Consider the following 19951-nt stretch of genomic DNA (forward strand, 5'->3'; position numbering starts at 1 on the left):
CTTTGACTTCAGTAAGGCCACTGAGCTCATTATTTTACTATGGTACGGTAATTGATCAGTTTTCAGGTTCCCTGTGTGTGTAAGTTTAAAAGCGCACTGGGAGAGGGAAGGAGAGAGACACACCTTCATTAGCTTGTAGGCGAGTGTGTATAATATTCCCAAAATAAACTATTTACACACAGCATTGTGAGAGATTTTATTATCTGGAGGCATTTAGTTGATGACGTCATCAGTTTGGTGTCGGAGTAACATTACTGGATAAAAGCGAAAGTGGAATCGTGTGTGTGTGTGTCATTGAGCTCTGTGTAAAATCTGGAGGGCTCAGAGCCCATCCCCTGCTGTCGAGATGAGTGAAGCCACCTGGCCGCCATCTTACCGCTCACATCACGTGTATTTGGTTTATGTGTTAAAGCGTCGTATCCAGTCAAATTTGCCCCAAGAAAAGTATCTCCTGACTTTCCTCTTTCATTCCCTCCTCTTATTTTCTCCACTTTATTCCCCCATTCCTTACAGATATTTATCGCACTCCGCTTCACTGTTATTGGTTTTTCCCTTTTCCAGTTCAGTCTCTGATTTTTTTTTTTTTTGAACGGCTCTTTAACTCCTATAATTATTTTTATGGAGATTATTTCAGTTTCTCTTATACAGTGGATCTTTCTCGTTCGTATATTTTTTCTTCCTTTCTATCTGTCTAGAGCAGCGGCTACAATTATCGACAGTCCATAATTATTGATACCTTTTCAGATTTACCAATAAAAACAATTTTACAAAGGTGAGTTTCAGTGATAACAGTTATTTTTGGTTAATTAATCAACCGGAAGACCCGCCTCACCCTTTGATCATGTCGTCTGATGACGCAGCTCGTTACCTGAGATGGAATTTTTTTAGTACGATCAGCAATTTGAGGAAAACCCGGACGTTATCATCGCAGGTAAGCATGGTGGAAAGATCATGGACATGTTTTTACTGATCAAATTCACTGATATTTCATGATCTCCTTGTGGAAACCAACTTTGTTTCTGACTCTTATTTGACAGTCGCCATTTTGTATCTAAACGCGTGTTTGAGAGTCACGTGAGGTGTCGATAATAGTGATCACTTTCGTTTAGTAGATATGTTACATTCATTATGTCTTCTTATTAAATCAAATCATTAGTTTTCTTTTGTTTCAGACATGTAAAAGTTTTTTCCTTTACCTGACATGTTTCGACGGTGTGACCTCCCTGTCAATATTGACCCTCTGATGAAGACGGAAGTTACACCGTCGAAACATGTCAGGTAAAGGAAAAAACTTTTACATGTCTGAAACAAAAGAAAACTAATGATTTGAATAGTGATCACTTTCACTGGTGTCCACCATTATCGACACCCTGTGGAATTAAGGGACATTTACAACTGTTATGGATCGATCTTTGTGTAACATTGTTGAAGTAGATGAAGTACTTAAAAAAATATAAAAGTGCTGTGATTTGTAATAATTTTTTTCTGATTGATAACAGAATGGAATGTTTATCGAGTATTTGGAATCCAGTTGCAAAAGATAGAATTAGAGCAGAATTAAATTCCTAACATATAAAAAATTACATGCTTGAAATATTCAGATTTTTCGATTCCATTCAGAATTTTTTTTTTTGCAGTTTGTTGTAAATATCGACCACATATTACAATATCAGTAGACATTTTATATTTTGGTTCGAGGAATGACATGCGACCTTTGACCCAGATTTTCATGCGGTTACAATGTCAATTGCTTGTTGAGATTTATTGGTAAACGACAAAACTAGAAATTAATACAAACAATGAATGGCGAACAAAATGTGATCGATGAGAATACTTAAAGTGGAACAAAAAGATTTTCTGACATGTTCAACATTATCAGTTCATTTGTTTACAAACATTAGAATTACTTCCTCATTTACGTAAACACCGACATCCATATATTTATATAAAAAGATATTTTGTACTAAATATAAGCCAATGTAAAACTAATTTGAAATAAAAACTGTTTTGTTAATACCACATACCGACTATTTTTTAATGTAAATAATCATCTGGATGTCGATAATTGTGGAACGGTGTCACGTGATCTGATACGCTCAGTAATCAGGAATCAACTTTTTCTTTTTTTCCAGTGGAAGTTTGAGTCATTATTCATGCACAATTTACATATTGAAAGTCTTTCCTACTTTTGCAACGGCCAAAAGATCGTTAAGGTGTCGATAATTGTAGCCGCCGCTCTATCTATCTATCTATTATTATTATGATTATACAAACACAAAGGCTGTACAATATTTCCTTTCTATTTTGGACAGTTGCTGAAACAGGATTATTTTCTCGTGTTATTTGCCATTTTCACTTCATTCTCACAGTCATGTCTTAACAGTGTTTATTGGTCACATAATTCACCGTCATTTTAGACACAAACAACTCAATTTTGATGCTTTTTCTTTTTAAAACCGCACAGTGTTTAGTAAATGGTGTAACCTTTAATGTGTGAAACAAATGCAATGAGAAATAGAACTTGGCAAATGATGTGACAAACAAATGCGACTTTTATCCGCACAAACGGTGCTGTGCACACACGTGTAAAAATGATCACACTATCAACACTCGCAGGTGAAATGTCCGTCCACAACCTTTGACCTGACAGTTTGTACAGTTCACTGCTGCACATGCAGACATTTTTCTTGTCATTTTTCTCACCAACTCCATAAATAACTTGTCCAGTTTTTTCTCCTTGTCAAACCGGCTGAGTCGACAGATTTGTTGATTTTCGAAGGTAAATCTGCCATAATTTTCTGAATATCGTTGCTATTAACATCAGGTTTGAACTGCTATAGAGCTGAAAATATTCCCTTTTTAGAATTTACAATTTTACTGAACAGCAGCTTTGTGAAAATCATTAAATGATGAAATCTAAAAAATATTGGTGAATAAGTACCGTATTTACCGGACTATAAGCCGCTACTTTTTTCCCCACGCTTTGAACCCTGCGGCTTGTACAACAATGCGGCTTATCTATAGATTTTTCTTCACTAACTGCCATCAGGGGGCACAAAAACATGACAGACGCAAGAGGTCAATATAAAGATGATGACGCAAGCAGCACGACAGGCACGAACGGAAAATATTTCACACCCTCATCGTGGAAAGTACACGAAGAAAAGCATATGATGCAGCTTTTAAGTTGAAAGCTATCGATCTGTCTCTCCAGGAAGGAAATAGAGCTGCTGCACGTAAGCTTGGCGTTAATGAATCAATGGTGAGACGTTGGAGATGGCAGCGTGAAGAACTGATTCAATGCCAAAGAACAACAAAGGCTTTCAGAGGTCATAAAAGCAGATGGCCTAAACTTGAAAATGTTCTTGAGGACTGGGTGAACACACAGAGAGCAGATGGCCGGGGTGTATCCACCGTGCAAATCCGACTGAAAGCTAAAACAATTGCAAGCGAAATGGGTATTGAAGATTTTAAAGGTGGACTGTCATGGTGTTTTAGATTTATGAGACGAAAAGATCTGTCCATCAGGGCACGGATGACTGTCTGTCAGCAACTCCCTCCCGACTATGAAGAAAAAGTTGCAAACTTCCACAAATTTATTGAAACAAAACTAGCCAAAAATTCCATTGGACCAGACATCATCATAAATATGGATGAAGTACCTTTAACTAGAACTGTTAACAAGACAGGGGCGTCATCCATTATGATGAAAACAACTGGCCACGAGAGAACGCATTTCACGCGTGTTTTGAGCTGTTCCGCATCCGGACAGAAGCTTCCACCGATGGTGATTTTCAAGCGGATGACTATGCCAAAAGAAAAATTTCCAAAAGGCGTAGTCGTTAAAGTTAACAAAAAAGGGTGGATGATAGAAAGCCTAATGACTGAATGGCTGACGGAGTGCTACAGTAAGCGCCCGGGAGGATTTTTTCACCGGAAAAAAATCATTGCTTGTTTTGGACAGTATGAGGGCCCATATAACAGATTCTGTGAAAGCAGCCATCAAGAGAACAAACTCAATTCCAGCTGTGATTCCTGGAGGTACAACTGAGTTTTTGCAGCCACTCGACATCAGTGTGAATCGTGCATTTAAAACGGCACTCCCAAGTGAGTGGGAGGCTTGGATGACCAGCGGTGAGAAATCATTCACAAAAACTGGCCGCATGCGAAGAGCATTCTTTTCTGAGGCCTGCAAGTGGATCCTAAAAGGGTGGAGCAGTGTGAAAGAATCCACGATCACCAGGGGCGTATCAAGCTTTCCAAAAGTGGGGGTGTTCTGGAATGGGGAAGCCATATCATTAGAAATCGGTTTATGGCTATATACACGCCCGGCGTGTACACTGTGATGTACTGTCAATGACCGATATGGAACTTTTTCATACCCATGGTCCATGGATGCAAATGAAAGGGAGGACAGCAGAAAGCCTATAAATCCAGTTGACTCCAGCCAAGTTCTGCATTTCATGCAGAGATCTATCATGTTGGGTTTTGGTGTTGTTACTGCCAGGGCTATGTAATTATTCAGTAAGTGAAGGCAAAAAGTATTGAGTGATAATTCTAGGTAACCGGATACTGTTCTATAACAGAGATGTCAGTATTGCTGCCTACACTGGTATACACTGATATAAACAAAACCAAAAACTTCACATAGCCCAAGAAGTCACACACAGTGTATAGATCATACACCATCATGCATAACAGTTTGGACTGGGATCGCTTTGTGTGAGTAGGAGGCATGGCTAATCAGTTCATGTTGGAGAAGCGCAGCATCTTGGAAGGACCTCTTTAGTATAGCATTCAAATAAGACGGGGCAGTTCCTGCTTTTAATGTCTTTAATTATTCAAACTCGTGTACAAAACTTGTTTGCATCATGCATTACATCAGGTTTAATGCATAAAATTTGAAAATGATGCAATAGACTACACATACAACAAACACTTAATGGCCAAATAACATTACTGTACAACAATTATTGAACATTCATTCGATTTGAAATGCCTTTAAATCTCAACTGAAAAACTCTTCTAAAAAGTGATAAGCAGTTATAATGCATGAAAAGTAGACTTGGTACAAACACACACTCGTAATAAAAAACTTGCCTCAACTGACTTTACAACTAGTAACTACTATTAACACAATCTTTTAGGGCATGGCACCTGGGACAACTGTTTGAACGATGACATCGCAAGTGCTTTGAGAAGGGTCTGTCTGCAGAGCCAGGCACAGTAAGCACCGCATGCGACGTCAAACCTGGAACGGTGAATCAGGAGCGGTAAAACTGGTGTTGGCTCTGCAGACAGATACTGTATTATTGAGCGCTTTCGGCACGCTACGCAAACTGGCTATTATATTCACGCAACTGCTGATTGGTCGGGTGAGAAAAACTGTTGAGTCCGTTGCGTGGCTGTTTTTTGTCTAACGTTATGGCAATAGTTTACTTCCTTGTTACACATTTTATAGAAGCTGTATAATTTTCATAATGATGTCATTTTAATCTGACAAAAGTGCGGGGGATGAAATTGTGTTTCAACAAAAGTGGGGGGGATGAAACGTACGCATCCCCCACGGGTGATACGCCCCTGACGATCACCAAGGGGTTTCGAAAGGCTGGACTGCTGCGTGGAGAGAACAGCGCAACTTCATCGGTAACTGTGCCTCGAGATCAAAGTGACAGCGCAACTTCGTCGGTAACTGTGCCTGGAGATGAAAGTGACATTGAGAGCGACACCAACGGAGAGACTGAAAAGGTGTGTGACGGAGATGTTCTGAGGCTCTTCAACTCCGACACTGAAGACGACTTCAGTGGTTTCAGTGCACAGGAGGAGGATGAATAAAAACATTAATGACTTTTCTGTTTTGTTCGATCAGCCGTTTTACTGCCGTGTTACAGGCACCGTTTGGAAACAAAGTATGTAAACAAACATTTACAAAATCTTTGTGTAAATCTCATTCACAACGTATATATCTGCGGCTTATAGTCTGGTGCGGTTAATGTAATGTAAAAATATTTTTTTCTTTTAAAATTTAGTGGGTGCGGCGTATATGCTGATGCGCTCTATAGTCCGGTAAATACGGTAAGTTAATGAAATCTACTTCTTGCTTTGACATCACCATTCACTAGTTACTGCTCACAGATTCACTGGGTAAGTCCTTTATCTTTCAAATGAATATGTACATGTATTTATATGGTCATGTGACCTTACTAATGAAGTGTTCATTCGTATTAAAACAATTCTATGATCAATAAAGTCAATAAAGAAGCAGCGTCAATATCTGCATATCTGTAATGTGTGTACAATGTGTTTAAATTATTCATTTAATCCCTATAATACGCCCTTTAATGTCCCTCGGCCCACATCATTTTAAATGTATAAAGTTATAAATGTGGTATTTTGGGATCATAATGCAGCCCCCTGCTAATTTTAGTTCATCCTTTTGTATTTTTTTTGTTGTTATCTGCAATGTAGGGTTGCCCTGGTTTATAAAATATCACCTCATTTATTACTTATGTGATTTATTTTATGCATTAAAAGAGGAAACTGTATTTTTGTTAAAGTGTTCAAATACCCCACGTTTAGAGCAGATCTTGAACTTCTCATGTCTGTTTTCTGCGGGGGATAGACTTTTGCCCTGTCGGATTTTGTGAGGGGCGGGACTTAGTTCAGACATGACGACACGGAGCGAGGAGAGAAAAAGAGGATAATACCTGTTTTAAGTTCATTTTATTCTTTGGAAATACTTTTTTTGGAAGAATTAAAAACCCAGTGGGATTGCGACTTTGTGTAACTCTAACCAGAGGAGTGTGGGCTGCGTTGGGAGACGTTTTAGTGCAGACCTGGGCATTTTATGGCCCGCGGGCCGCATCCGGCCCTTTGGTTCATTCTGACCGGCCCGCGTAAGGTTAATTAGAAACAGAGGTGGGTAGAGTAGCCAAAAATTGTACTCAAGTAAGAGTATTGTTACTTTAGAATAATATTACTCAAGTAAAAGTAAAAAGTAGTCATCCAATTAATTACTTGAGTAAGAGTAAAAAGTACTAAGTGAAAAAACTACAAGTACTGAGTAACTTTTGTTTATTGATCAGGATGTCACAACAGGCAGAGATTTCATATATATTTCACACAAACTGTGTGTGTGTAGTTCTGTGTATTAACAACAACAAGAAGCTCAAGGCAGTCTGCACATAAACCATAACACTGTGTGCACATTCACTCCATGAAGTGACTGTTCAGCTTTAACAGCAGCTCGCTCTCAATTTTGCACTGTGAAGCTGTGACCTTTTAGCCATGAACAGGTGAAAACAATAATAAATTAAATATTAATTAATTAAATCTTTACAAAGTAACATAAAACAATGGGTAGAGGTTACAAAGAAAAAGGCAGTCTGCACATAAACCATAACACTGTGTGTGTGTGCGCGCACATGCATGTTCACGCCGTGAAGTGACTGTTTAGCTTTAACAGCAGCTGAACATCACACTTAATATCTCCTCGTACGAAAAAGACTGGAAATAATCCTGTAAGATGCGATCAACGATGTTAATCCTTTCATCTCCCAAAAAGTTGTTTACTGGATCCATCTCGCAGAGGAGTTGGCAAGTGGAAGTAACCAGCAGAAAGGTTGCTAACCAGCTGCCAGTGCCCAGCTTGGCTGGGTGGTGGTGGGGATTGCTAGCAAGCGGTCAAGCTAATGCCCTTCCTTTTGTGAACAAGCACTTGTAGACAAATAATAAAACAAATCTCAGAAAAAAAACACCTAAAGTCTTCAAAAATCCCTCTAATCCACAACAAATACAGTAGCTTGAAAAATGGAGATTTCACAAACGATATGTTATGCGTTTTGTTATTTAGTAAGTTTTCACCAGTCTTGCAGTCCCAGTTTTTGACCAGAGCTGTGTACAACTGTAACGCTATTGAGGAGCTGACATTAGGCGAGCAACCTTATTTTCATGAGCATTTTTTGGTTTCACATCAATAAAAAGTGATTGTTAGGAAGATTTTTTGTAGTTTTATTTTTTGGTTCTGTGGTGTGTGTGTGTTGTTATCTTGCCGTCTGAGGCCGCAGTGCGTCAATACATTTCCACAAAACGATGTATTTTACAGATATCGGTGTTTCCCACAGACCAGGTAGCAATTTGTGGTGCTCCACTGTGCCGATGAAGGATTCGTGCACGGTGGTTATCTTGGCAGTCGGTGGAGTTGGTCATTGGAGTGTATGTAAAGTGTTTACAGCGGGCAGTGTTCAAACACACAGTATTTTTCTTCAGAGTCACCTGCTGGGACTATTTTAAAGCTACAAGAAACATTTGAGATTATTCAGTTCAATCTAAATTCTTTTAAGTTCTTTAAGAGAAGACAGCTAAAACAATTTTTACCAGAACCCTGCCTGGTTTCATTCCTCGACCCAACTTTACATTACAGGGCAGGCCATTAGTTTGCTGGGCTTGATGTTGGTGGAAAACCTGTCTTTTAAATTTATGAAAATTACTCACCAAAATTGAAGTTAAAGTTTAGTTTTTAGTAAAAACTAAACTTTAACTTCAATTTTGGTTAGTTTTTAGTAAAAACTAAACTTTAACTTCAATTTTGGTGAGTAATTTTGCACTGATTGCAATTTTTTGGGCCGATTCCGATTTTCCATGGAGTGTGACCTGCCGATACCGATTTCATTTTTTCAAACCACTTCACAGCACACACAAAGACTATTTTCTTTTTATCTTTTCTTTAATAGAACATTCTGCCAGATTTTCAGTAATAAATTTTCAACACCTCAAAGGTTGAAAACAAACAAAAAGACATTGTTCTTTGTAAACTCTTTCTTCATGTTTGGTATTAACATATTAATTCCTGAAATAGGAAATTCACACAAACATTTTTTCTTTTCCCATCCAATATCTGGCACAAAAACAACTTGCCCCTCATATATTATTTGCCTACTGCTATGGAACACACTTTCATAAGCCTATTTAGATCTGAAAACTTGTGCCTTATAGAACAACCCATTTCTTCATTCAGTATCAAAATACAAAAATAATTTCCAGTCATACTTATACCATAGCCATTCTATCATCTTTGTCAAATGTGTATTTGTAGAGTAATTTCCAATGGAATCAAGTGCAACCAAGGTTGTAAAACAAACAAAAAGGTAGGGCTGCACAATTAATCGAATTTAATCGAAAATCGTGATTTTTGCTGCCACGATTAAATTAAATGAAAATTGCGATTTATTTCCATTTAAAATGCGAGCTCTGCTGCGTATCTGATCAAGCACTTTTTGACCAGTACTCCGCCAAACCATTAGGGGACGAACCAATGCATGTAAGGTTTCATTACTCCGCCTAAATAAGCAAGCAAGCCAAGTCACAGTAATGAAACCTTACATGCGTCGGTTCGCCCCGTAATGGCGTGAGAGTAGGTAACAGATTGAGGTGAGAGAGAAAAGCTAACTATGTCGGAACAACAGACTATTTAGCACTGGAGGCAATGCTGTGACCTGCCTTTGCTCATGTTTAAAGCCAGAGCATGTTGATAGGCTGGTCTTTCTAGCTAAAAACTTGTAGGCCTCAGTATAATGCTATGTAATTGTTGCAATTGAGTTTTCAGTTCCTTCATCCTTTGGTAATTTCTTGGATAAATTTCATTTATTTGTCATTTGGAAATCAGAATTTCTCTTTTAAATTTCATTCTGCACTGAAAGCTGTTCATATTGTTTGTTTGAATATAGTGAAATAAAACTTAAGTGATTTCCCTAACATCAAGAATAATTGTGATTAATAATCGTGATTACAATTTTTATCAAGATAATCGTGATTATAATTTTTTCCATAATCGTGCAGCCCTACAAAAAGGCATTTTTTTTCTCTCTCTCTTTGTACAGATCTAACTAGATGTTTGGTAATAGGCTAACGTATTAATTCCTGTAATGGGAAATCCACACAACCACAAACATTTTCTTCTTTTCACATCCAATATCTGGCACAAAAAAAATCACTATATTTGGATATATAATAGTGAATTTTTTTGTTGTTAATGGCGCGCGCGCTGGAGCTTGTTAGGCGCGCAGGACTGACACTGTTCTGCGCAACACAATCGCACTAGAAAGCATGTTCAAGCTGCCCGTGTAGCTGCAGTCTTTTTAGTTGCGAATTACAAGTATTTCCACTTTCATCTCTATGTGATACACAAGTTTTGATCGGCAGAAAATTGGCATATTTTAATTTTGCCCGGCCGGTTGCCGGTCATGGCCGATCACGTGAAAATCGGCCGATTCCGATCAGCAGCTGGTCAATCGGTGCATCTCTGGTTTTTACCTTAGTTTTTTTGCCTTTTTGGTGGCAATCTTTCAATCATTCTTTAGTTGACATTCAAGGAATAAATTGCAAAAAACAAGCTGGAGGTTTTTATTTTAAATATTGAACTCAACACTTACCTCAACCAATACTAAAATGAAATAAATAGTATAATGTAACAACAAAATAATAAAATATCATAATTAGATGTAAGAAACCACTTAAGGTAACACCAAGGCAACTAACAATAATGAAAAAGCATTACCCTAATTGGTGCAAAGCCTGCATGCCCTATCAGAACATTTAATTCTGCGTGGCTTCCTGAAAAAAAAAACTCCAGTGCCCTATCGTAAGGGAAGTGATTGCTGAAGCGGGATAAACGGGATAATGCAATAAGGCCGGTTCCTCGCGTCAAGCTGCTGCTGTCTGCATCAAAATTGGTTTATAGCCTGACTCAGGGATGTCCATTTCCTGTAAGCCAAGGAGGCTATGATAAAGCTCATCACGAGCACGACGTAGGCTACCTTTTAAAATAAGGGGTCGGAGGCGAATCGGGAAGGCTGCGTTTTTTTAATTAGCCTAACAGGCCTACTTCCAGTCCGGGTATATGCGCACCGGCAGGCCTGTGGACACGCCTCTCCGTCTCTGTGTGCGTGCGCGTGAATGAGAAGAAAGAGCACTATGAATGAACGGAACAATACGCAACGGAATTTTTTTTTTTTTTCAAAATCGCGAGTCTGATTGTGTGGCGCTGCGCAACACAATGGTCTATGTATGGGAAACCCTGGTTATTTATGATGTTACAACAGGGCTAACGTCTGCCTACGAAGACAGCCAAAAGCACACAGCCTACTGACCGCAATGTGTTTCCTCAAATTCGACGCTGAGTTTTTATAAGCTGAAACGTCCACTGGTTCGGGGAGACACATTGTGACACCGCATAACATAACTATTATTTGTTGTTGTTTGGAGAGTGAACATGGTTTGTATGTGTGGCCAGGGGTGTGCCTCTTCGGCTTGATGAGAAACGCTGGCTGCTGTCTCTGCCATTTTTCTTCTGCTTCCGGGCTCTTTTCCACCTGGACTGCTCTTGCTGCGGGAATTGTGTGTGCGGGCGCGCGCGGCGGCTTGGCTCTGTTTGAAACGGAGTTAAACCATAGCTCCTCCCACTATGGCTCTGGCTGCTACATGTGATCGGTGAGATGCGGTCATGTGACAGAGCCTCTGCTGGAAGTCTCGACAAAACATAAACAGACCACGCATCGCACGGATCAATAAAAATAAAGTAGCGAGTAATGAGCAGAATATAGCCCAATGTAACGGAGTAAAAGTACCGCTCCTTCTTCACAAATATACTCAAGTAAAAGTAAGCTGCATTAAAACTACTCTTACAAGTACAATTCATCCAAAAAGTTATTCAAGTAAATGTAACGGAGTAAATGTAGCGTGTTACTACCCACCTCTGATTAGAAATTACAAAATAAACGTATTTTCTAATTTGACCTCATGCATGGACTGAATGTGCATTGCTTTTATTTTGAAGTTGTGTTCAACAAAAACGCAATGCGCGCGACATGAACATGACATGAAATCCCACGAAACCTAATCCCGCGATAACTACTTCCGTAATTTGTCCAGACCAACCACAAACTTGTACGTCATCCTTCAAACGGTCCAGCCAATCACATAGTGTGACGTCACCAGCAGGCGCCGGAGCCCGAGCCGATCTGTAGATCTGATTCCTACTTTTTGGTGAATAATCTCATTATTTTGACAAAATATTACATACACAAGTGTCGATATGCCAAATCCCTCCCTTCATGGCCTGCTCTTAAGAATGAACTGTCCTTGTTACAAAAATGTCTGAAATATATAAATAATCCCCATGCAAATATACTGTACACATTCATAGCACAAGTTAACCTTTCATAAACCCCTTGCTTTTTTTTCCATTTTAAAAATAGTGTAGATATATATAATATATATATATATTTTATAAGTTTTCTTTTTAGATTATATTTTCAGAGGAGGTGTGCTTTTATGTTGTAATATAAAATAATTCTGTTTATGTTTGAATTTAATAAAAAAAAAGATCTGATTCCTACACCGAATTGACTGATGATCATCTGTCAGCTGTGCTTCGCATCTCCACCTCAGACATTCAACCTGACTCTGATGCACTCGTTAAAGACCAACAGAGACTAGATTTCTCTCACTGAACAAATAAAAAACTGAAAAACACCAAATGAGGTGATTAGACTACAAATGTGGACATCATTATTATAATATGATGTATCTTGCTTGATATTTGAAGTAGAAAGACAATATTGTGATGTCTTTATTGTGTTTTGGGGTGAATGTGACTGAAAAAAAATGGTACAAACGTTCACATTTTGTTAACCATTGTTTTGGGAAATTTGATTGAATAAATGACATTTTCTGTAAGGCAACCTCGTTTTTTCTATACTCTTACCAGTCTTAGCAGCTTGTAAAAACAATGTTATTTACTGCTTTATATAAAGAAATACAATTAATATTATGCAGAATTTAGTTCAGCCTTTTGGTCCGGCCCTCCACTAAATTTTCTGTTTCTCATGTGGCCCCAGCCCAGCCCTGTTTTAGTGAGTATGGTGACTGAGCTAGTTCTTACCGTTAGTTGCTAAGCTACTACTGTAAGCATGTAAATGGAGTTAGCTGACTAGTGTGCGCCTTCACAGGAGCGAAGAAGACCTGCGTTGGGCTGCATGTAGGAAGCCTGGGATTATTTACAAGTTTCTGAGTGAGTATAGGTATTGTGGATGCTAATATTATGCACATGGTCGTTCATCAGTGTATTCATTTGAGATTTTGACTTTCAAATGTTAGTGTGCTTCAGACATTGCCACTCATGCTGCTGCAATAGAGGTGCTCAGGACTTGCAGCTGCCAGGGACTTTCTGCACATGGACCGAGTTTTTCTTCTTCCTCCTGCTCGCTGTGTATGGAAGGTTTGAATGGACTGTTACTACCATCTTTCTGAGTTTCCAAGGGACTGAGAGTACTAACTCTTCTCCAGCTGAGGGTTACATATGAGCTCCAACAGTGCGCCAACGAACATGGTACCATAGACTGAGTTAGAAAATCCCGGATATTATTTTCATTTGTTTATTTTATTTGTTTGGGGGGGTTTGAAATAAATACTGTGATATTTTTGCAATCAATGTGTGTGTATGAGAGTGATTCATGTTAAATAGTGATGTAAGCCATTTCACTGCAAGATCTGATTTATGTGGAACATTAAAGGGCCATATCTGAGTAAGTACGAAGCATGGGAGTTAAAGCTCACACATACAGTATAGCTAAATTATAAGCTAACTGGGCCTCTTTGCACCTTGGTTTGAATCATATTTTTTTGTACAACCCCGATTCCAAAAAAGTTGGGACAAAGTACAAATTGTAAATAAAAATGGAATGCAATGATGTGGAAGTTTCAAAATTGCATATTTTATTCAGAATAGAACATAGATGACATATCAAATGTTTAAACTGAGAAAATGTATCATTTAAAGAGAAAAATTAGGTGATTTTAAATTTCATGACAACAACACATCTCAAAAAAGTTGGGACAAGGCCATGTTTACCACTGTGAGACATCCCCTTTTCTCTTTACAACAGTCTGTAAACGTCTGGGGACTGAGGAGACAAGTTGCTCAAGTTTAGGGATAGGAATGTTAACCCATTCTTGTCTAATGTAGGATTCTAGTTGCTCAACTGTCTTAGGTCTTTTTTGTCGTATCTTCCGTTTTATGATGCGCCAAATGTTTTCTATGGGTGAAAGATCTGGACTGCAGGCTGGCCAGTTCAGTACCCGGACCCTTCTTCTACGCAGCCATGATGCTGTAATTGATGCAGTATGTGGTTTGGCATTGTCATGTTGGAAAATGCAAGGTCTTCCCTGAAAGAGACGTGGTCTGGATGGGAGCATATGTTGCTCTAGAACCTGGATATACCTTTCAGCATTGATGGTGTCTTTCCAGATGTGTAAGCTGCCCATGCCACACGCCCTAATGCAACCCCATACCATCAGAGATGCAGGCTTCTGAACTGAGCGCCGATAACAACTTGGGTCATCCTTCTCCTCTTTAGTCCGAATGACACGGTGTCCCTGATTTCCATAAAGAACTTCAAATTTTGATTTGTCTGACCACAGAACAGTTTTCCACTTTGCCACAGTCCATTTTAAATGAGCCTTGGCCCAGAGAAGACGTCTGCGCTTCTGGATCATGTTTAGATACGGCTTCTTCTTTGAACTATAGAGTTTTAGCTGGCAACGGCGGATGGCACGGTGAATTGTGTTCACAGATAATGTTCTCTGGAAATATTCCTGAGCCCATTTTGTGATTTCCAATACAGAAGCATGCCTGTATGTGATGCAGTGCCGTCTAAGGGCCCGAAGATCACGTGCACCCGGTATGGTTTTCCGGCCTTGACCCTTACGCACAGAGATTCTTCCAGGTTCTCTGAATCTTTTGATGATATTATGCACTGTAGATGATGATATGTTCAAACACCTTGCAATTTTACACTGTCGAACTCCTTTCTGATATTGCTCCACTATTTGTCGGCGCAGAATTAGGGGGATTGGTGATCCTCTTCCCATCTTTACTTCTGAGAGCCGCTGCCACTCCAAGATGCTCTTTTTATACCCAGTCATGTTAATGACCTATTGCCAATTGACCTAATGAGTTGCAATTTGGTCCTCCAGCTGTTCCTTTTTTGTACCTTTAACTTTTCCAGCCTCTTATTGCCCCTGTCCCAACTTTTTTGAGATGTGTTGCTGTCATGAAATTTCAAATGAGCAAATATTTGGCATGAAATTTCAAAATGTCTCACTTTCGACATTTGATATGTTGTCTATGTTCTATTGTGAATACAATATCAGTTTTTGAGATTTGTAAATTATTGCATTCCATTTTTATTTACAATTTGTTACAAGTTTGGGCTTCTGGTTCTGAGTAGCGGTGGCAATTCTCGGAACTGGCGCCAAATTTCGTGCGTTTTCGCCCATGGCAAGTGCCCCGATAATGGCCCAACAGCGGAGAAAAATAAAGAAGAAGAAGAAGACGGAAGAAGAAGACGGAAGAATAATAATAGTGAACTCTTACAAGAACAATAGGGCCTTCGCCCATAGGGCTCGGGCCCTAATTAACTACAGTGAACATAATCATTATCATATTTTTTATTATTAAAAACAAAATATCAAATAATACTGAAGAGGGGAAAAATAATACTGATCTAAATATGTTGTGTTTTTATTTTTAGACAGTATGTGTTTTAAACACATACTGTCTAAAAACACAACATATTTAGATCAGTATTATTTTTTCCCCTCTTCAGTATTATTTGATATTTTGTTTTTAATAATAAAAATATGATAATGACTAGAGCACAAGATGAGGGTTTTATTTATGTTTGCCAAAGGTAGCTAACTTGAGGCAACGTTAGGCTCAACTTTTGGTCAATCTCAGTAGCTAACTTTAACTGACATCTCCCCCTTCCCCCTGGCTAATTTCTGTCGATAACTGGGGACTATGGAAATTGAACTCGCCAAATGCACAGACAGTTCGTTCAAGCACCTCTGATGGATTAGGATCGTATGCAGGTAAAAGGGGAGACGGTGTACGGAGAAAATTATAAACAAGTCACAACGCTGAAACACAAGCCCAAAAACCCGCAAACCACGACTTCTGATTTTTTTTTAAAGCGAGCTCACAAAAAAGAAACCCCAAAGTCGCTTATAAAAAGCGGAATTGGCAACCCACGCAGTGTTCCAGAAACCAGAATCTCTGATCGCAAGTTCTGTTCTAAATAGCTTTGACAGGTCGTCTTGTTATCAGGAAAACTATGATCTATCTCATAAAAGTCATGGGTTTATTGATTAATAAAACGATATTTAATTATTCAGAACTGAAAATCGTGAAAAGGGTTTGTTGCTTTTGATGTGTGCGTGATCATATGCCATCCGCTCCGAGCTTATGTGCCGGGGCTCAGCCCCGGCCCAATTTAACCCCTGATTATAGCTCTAAATAAATATTGAAGTTTTTTTAAAGAATCCGTATAACTTTATTTATACGCCCGTATACTACGTTTATTGAATCAAATCCGTATAAAATACGGACATTCCGTATAGGTTGACATGTATGCACTTTTCCACACACATGGTGGAACAAATCATTCTTTCAGAATAATCTGTTTTTTTTTCCACACAATGTTTTACTCACATTTATAATCTTTCATTTTTACAAGTGAAGCTGAATTCAATCAAATCATAAAGCTGAACAGTGAAGGCTAAAGAACAGTGGTTTACTCAGAGTCTGGGGATTTGGACTCAACCCCTTCCACTCTGATCTACCAGCGGATAAATAGTTTGTATGATCTATAACGATGTCCAAAGTTGATGCTAATCTGTGCTTCTCTCCTATGAATGAATGAATGAAAAGTACAAACAGGTCTCAGGTGCTCCATTATAGCTCACTAACTCCCCCACACTCCTGCTGCAGACTCCGGAGAAAGAAATGACATGAGAGTTATAAAACACATTTCTTTATGGATCTGATTCAAATCCATGATGACCTTCACCGTGTTCTGTTGCTATAGTGATACAGGTGCACACTCGTGAGAGGGGAGATGTTTAATGGCAGGAGATATGAAACGGTACGACACGCTCCAGCCTTTGCCTCGCCCAGAGTAACCCGGATGTTCAACTGGAATATTTGTGGTGTTGAATTTTGCAGCCTGAATCTGACTGGTTGAATCCGACACTGAAATTAGCAACCTGAATCCAGATTTCTGAAGATCTGAAAACTCAATTATTCTGTCTGAATTTGTGAACACTGAAAAAATATATTTGAAAAAACATACTTGATTTTTTTTAATCTGAATTTTAAAACATGAATCTCTGAACACTGAAAAACGATAACTTGAATTTCAAGGATGTTAATTCAGAATAAATAAATACAGACACGAGGTTTGCAGGTCCGTGTATCATCCGATCATTCAAGTATTCCATTCAATCTGGAAAACGAAAAACACAATATTTCGTTTTCCTGTTTTTCTATATGACAAAAAAAATGAGGGATTGGTGTTTGTTTTCCTTTTTCCAACTCAAAACAGAACAAATAATAAACAGGGAAACCAAAACGAAATAATAACTCTAATTTACGATTATTGATTTTCTCTATTCCCCACGCTACATTAGCCTTCCCATGATCCTCAGCGACAGTCCATCATCATCTCTGCGTCTATGAAACAGAAAAATTGCATGTGCATGTATATATCAAGTAATTTATTCATATTCATTTAATATATTAAGCTGTTAATGTTAAGCTGATGATCTCTTAATTATTATTATTATCACAATATAATAGTAATCTGTACTCGGGATGGGGGGGGGGATGCCATCCTCCCGGAATAAAAAATGGTCAAAATCATCCCCCCTCTAAAACGGGCATCCCCCCTCCCTTCCCTTGAGCAATTTTATCAATAAATGTGGACATTACTTCTATTTAACATTGGAATTAGAAATGCCATTCCACGTAGCTCTGCTGAAACTGAGCATACAGTAAGCTCCGCGAGAGAGGGCACGCGCAAGCGAAGCGTTTGAGGAGGTGACATTCAGTTGGGGTTCCGTTATTTTTTATTTCATTCGGCGTCAGTGACAGCAGCGGATTGCAGCATCATGGCCAAGCGGAGTGGACAGCAAGACCTAAGCAGGTTCGGCTTTAAGATCGCAAGAAAAAACATTTCAGGAGGTAAGTCAAGAGTTACGAATATCAGTCCCACTTTCTGTGAGCCCACTATCATGCTGTAAAGTTCCCGATATGGAGCATAATTTGTGGGCGGCGGATAACAACACAGCTATCATAATGAATGTTAGTTTGGAGTCTAGCCAGCTATCGATAGCTTACTCAGGTTCATGTTAGCTTTGATTTCTTGTATAAGGCCATTAATTTAATCAGCCTGGACGTTCGTTTGTTATTCTTCAGGCAACAAAAAGTGTTATTCAAGTCAGGAAGGCTAAAATTAACGACACTAGCAGTTTTGAAGGCTTCATTGCCTCATTAGAGAGCCGGTCACAACATGCAGGGGTGTAGTGGGCGTGGTACGCGGGGGTACGCCGTCCACCCACTTCTCCCGAGGTGAGATTAAAAAAAAAACTCTCATTCAATGGCCTGAGTTTATCCGCTCTACAGTAAGTGACACGTGCCTTTGTGCTCATCATCAATGCCCCCCCCCCCAATCGAACGTTACGTAAAACGTAGCGACGCAAAGTAGAATGCATTCTAAACGCAGCCGAGATATTAGAATTATGTAAACAGTTGACTCCGCCATCTGTCGGTTTAATGCTTCATGATCTTTGAAGTTCTAATGCGATTTTTGCTCAGTATAGGCCTATGATTTTGAATAGCCTAATAATAACAGTAGGGTCTCTCTCTGTGTGTGTGTGTGTGTGTGTGTGCGCGCGCGCGTGTGTGATTTCCGGGCGTTCATGGCAGCAGCACCGAGAGGGCAACAGAACTGATATAATCGCCTGCCTGGTCACTATTATATATATGATTTGAAATTCATAATCTTTGTGGCCTTCCTGTTTAGTGTTTTGTTGTACATCCAAAAATGTGAAATGACAATAAATTTAAAGAAATACTCAAGTCTTTAAGAAGGAGTGCATGGTAGGGCTTAACCCAATGGCTGCATGTCATGTATTTTGTATGCGCAGGTGCCTCAATCGCGCCAGACTAAATGCTTGATTTATTCGATTGGTGCCTTTTATAATAAATTTCAGCCCATTGCTGGTTTGTATGCGATGTGAGTGAGTGACGTGACTTTTTTGGAACTTCTGGACACATGCTGTTGCCACGGCAGTAAGTAGGCTAGTAAAAACATCGAATTCCGAATGCAGCTCGGCTCAAATGAACATGACTCGAACATGAACAAAGGTGTTTGTGTATCATAATTTCCAATATTTTGGCTTCACGCCTGATAGTCTATGTTAAACCTATGCAAGGTTTATGTTGAGTTCCAGCAGCAGAGTGGTGCTGTCTACGACGATGCATTCGGAAGGAGAAGGCGAATTTGTTCCTCTTTAGCCATTTCGGCATATTTATTGGAGACAAAATAAACAGCGGCTTTTCGCCATAACAGTTGGGCTGTACTGACAAACACGAATGAAAATTGCACACATAAAAATGTCTGGAAAAAAGTGTCTTCTTGTGCCCTCTTGTGTTGTTAAAAGAACGTAACATTTATACAAATCATTCATACCAAACATAGGCGACCAAACAAAGGCTACCGCTTCTGACATGATATCAAATCGATGACGTCACGAATCGCGTACCCCCACTTTAAAAATCTCCACTACACCACTGACAACATGTAAGGCTGAGCAGCTGGCTAGACTCCAAACTAACATTCATTATGATAGCTGTGTTGTTATCTGCCGCCCACAAATTATGCTCCATATCGGGAACTTTACAGCATGATAGTGGGCTCACAGAAAGTGGGACTGATATTCGTAACTCTTGACTTACCTCCTGAAATGTTTTTTTCTTGCGATCTTAAAGCTGAACCTGCTTAGGTCTTGCTGTCCACTCCGCTTGGCCATGATGCTGCAATCCGCTGCTGTC

The 19951-nt window shown here is 39.2% G+C and overlaps 1 protein-coding gene and 1 long non-coding RNA gene across 2 annotated transcripts in view; one reads left to right on the plus strand and one right to left on the minus strand.

Moving 5' to 3' along the window:
* The window catches only part of LOC132885463 (butyrophilin subfamily 1 member A1-like), a 223389-nt gene that overhangs the window by 1255 nt on the left and 202183 nt on the right, over positions 1-19951 (minus strand). The window lies entirely within an intron of this gene.
* On the plus strand, positions 11198-13489 carry LOC132868272 (uncharacterized). Its single transcript, XR_009650823.1, has 4 exons — positions 11198-12042; positions 12383-12540; positions 13008-13069; positions 13156-13489. It is a non-coding gene; the product is annotated as an uncharacterized LOC132868272 (long non-coding RNA).

Source organism: Neoarius graeffei, chromosome 1 (assembly GCF_027579695.1).
Source record: "Neoarius graeffei isolate fNeoGra1 chromosome 1, fNeoGra1.pri, whole genome shotgun sequence".
Lineage (NCBI taxonomy): Eukaryota > Metazoa > Chordata > Actinopteri > Siluriformes > Ariidae > Neoarius > Neoarius graeffei.